We start from the raw sequence: 3,060 nt of genomic DNA, 5'->3' as shown, positions 1-3,060 counted from the left end.
TTCGGTCGACCGGACCGGTCGACCGACCAACTCTCTGTCGCCCAGTGATGAAAGATCAAATGATCGGTCGACCGGTGCGGTTAGGGGTGGCAAACGGGTCGACCCGACCCGACCCGACCCATATAAAATTTGACCCGACCCATATAAGTGTGACCCGACCCGACCCGTTTAATAAATGGGTCAATGTGGTCCGACCCGTTTATTAAACGGGTTACCCGACCCGACCCATATAACCCGAATAACCCGTTTATCAAACTTCTAACAATGGACATATATTGTTCAAATTTTCCAACCACTAGCATCCATACATTACCTAAATATAAAAAACAATTAGAGCTCTCTATATAAAAATTTCAGTAATGCTCAAAACCATACATTACCACTAGCATCCGTACATTAAAAAGCATCACTAGCATCCATACATTACCTAAATAAAAAAAAACAATCATAGCTCTCTATATAATCATCACTAGCATCCATACATTACCTAAATAAAAAAACAATCAAAGCATATATGCCTACAGAAACTTAGCTTACTCTCAATGAAAACAAGTACTCACTCTAAATATCCTCTTACACTTCCCTCAACAAATCTAAAATACCAATCAACATAACAGAATCCCAAGTTATTAAAATAGGCAACAAAATAAACATTTCTCTCTCTATTTGTTCATTTGGCACTGCTCAACTCCTTGCGCAGCTGCTTAGCAGCAACAACCATGTTTATAAGTAATGACATCATCTCTCATGCATTTGAAGGTCACCCCCTAGCTGCTTCTCTGTCAACAAACGAGAAAGGGCTTAATTATATTTAGATTAGAACAATAAAATGATTTGACAAATTTAAAATGATTTGACAAAGGTAGTTTAGTCTTGCATTCATGATACTCAAATTTAAAACCAGTTGAGAAAGTTGAAGTAAGCTTAATGATTACAAACCGAGTACAGGATACAGCAGCAATGTTGAGTGTCAGGTTTTCTTTAACGAAACAATGTGTGCATTGGATGAGGGAAAAAAAAGCTAAACACATTTAGTGAAACAAGTTCTTACCTTCAGCTACCGCATCACAGTATGAGAGATTCATACTTGTGTTGGCATACATTCTCCAATATCTAATTGCATGATATCCTCGGAAAGCTCATCTAATTTTGGTTGCATGTCATCTATCATTAATAAAAAAGAAACATATAGTTTATCTACTTCTACAGAGAATGAAAATAACATTCACAAATATGAGAAAGGGCTTAATTATTATTTGTATGAGATACTTGTAAGTCAAACACTGGTCTATAGAGAACCATGACTTGGAACAACTTGTTTTCACATTTCCATTGATTTCCAACAATTTGAAGTCAAACACTTGCAACAGTAAAAAAAATGAAACATATAGTTTATCTACTTCTACAGAGAATGAAAATAACATTCACAAATATGAGAAAGGGCTTAATTATTATTTGTATGAGATACTTGTAAGTCAAACACTGGTCTATAGAGAACCATGACTTGGAACAACTTGTTTTCACATTTCCATTGATTTCCAACAATTTGAAGTCAAACACTTGCAACAGTAAAAAAAATGAAACATATAGTTTATCTACTTCTACAGAGAATGAAAATAACATTCACAAATATGAGAAAGGGCTTAATTATTATTTGTATGAGATACTTGTAAGTCAAACACTGGTCTATAGAGAACCATGACTTGGAACAACTTGTTTTCACATTTCCATTGATTTCCAACAATTTGAAGTCAAACACTTGCAACAGTAAAAAAAATGAAACATATAGTTTATCTACTTCTACAGAGAATGAAAATAACATTCACAAATATGAGAAAGGGCTTAATTATTATTTGTATGAGATACTTGTAAGTCAAACACTGGTCTATAGAGAACCATGACTTGGAACAACTTGTTTTCACATTTCCATTGATTTCCAACAATTTGAAGTCAAACACTTGCAACAGTAAAAAAAATGAAACATATAGTTTATCTACTTCTACAGAGAATGAAAATAACATTCACAAATATGAGAAAGGGCTTAATTATTATTTGTATGAGATACTTGTAAGTCAAACACTGGTCTATAGAGAACCATGACTTGGAACAACTTGTTTTCACATTTCCATTGATTTCCAACAATTTGAAGTCAAACACTTGCAACAGTAAAAAAAATGAAACATATAGTTTATCTACTTCTACAGAGAATGAAAATAACATTCACAAATATGAGAAAGGGCTTAATTATTATTTGTATGAGATACTTGTAAGTCAAACACTGGTCTATAGAGAACCATGACTTGGAACAACTTGTTTTCACATTTCCATTGATTTCCAACAATTTGAAGTCAAACACTTGCAACAGTAAAAAAAATGAAACATATAGTTTATCTACTTCTACAGAGAATGAAAATAACATTCACAAATATGAGAAAGGGCTTAATTATTATTTGTATGAGATACTTGTAAGTCAAACACTGGTCTATAGAGAACCATGACTTGGAACAACTTGTTTTCACATTTCCATTGATTTCCAACAATTTGAAGTCAAACACTTGCAACAGTAAAAAAAATGAAACATATAGTTTATCTACTTCTACAGAGAATGAAAATAACATTCACAAATATGAGAAAGGGCTTAATTATTATTTGTATGAGATACTTGTAAGTCAAACACTGGTCTATAGAGAACCATGACTTGGAACAACTTGTTTTCACATTTCCATTGATTTCCAACAATTTGAAGTCAAACACTTGCAACAGTAAAAAAAATGAAACATATAGTTTATCTACTTCTACAGAGAATGAAAATAACATTCACAAATATGAGGGTTCGGTCGACCGAAAACTGACATATTCAAAAAACTGGTTTTGGAAGCTGATTTTGATACTTTAGAAAATATGTTAAAAATAACAAATGAAGTCCAAAAATAATGAAACTTTGGGAAATGTATATAAACATGAAAACAAACATGTTACAAAAAGAATTTTCCAAATTTCATTTCCCATTTGTGAAAAATCATCATTTTGCAAAATAGTCCAAAACACGAAAATGGAAAC

The 3,060-nt window shown here is 32.5% G+C and overlaps 1 long non-coding RNA gene across 1 annotated transcript; it reads right to left on the bottom strand.

The window, feature by feature from the left end:
* On the bottom strand, window positions 397-1,174 carry LOC109822633. Its single transcript, XR_002242197.1, has 2 exons — window positions 1,052-1,174; window positions 397-779 (listed from the first exon to the last, which is right to left on the bottom strand). It is a non-coding gene; the product is annotated as an uncharacterized LOC109822633 (long non-coding RNA).

The sequence above is a fragment of the Asparagus officinalis genome, chromosome 8 (assembly GCF_001876935.1).
Source record: "Asparagus officinalis chromosome 8, Aspof.V1, whole genome shotgun sequence".
NCBI classification, from domain to species: Eukaryota; Viridiplantae; Streptophyta; class Magnoliopsida; order Asparagales; family Asparagaceae; genus Asparagus; species Asparagus officinalis.
This window is presented reverse-complemented; position numbering and strand designations above follow the sequence as displayed.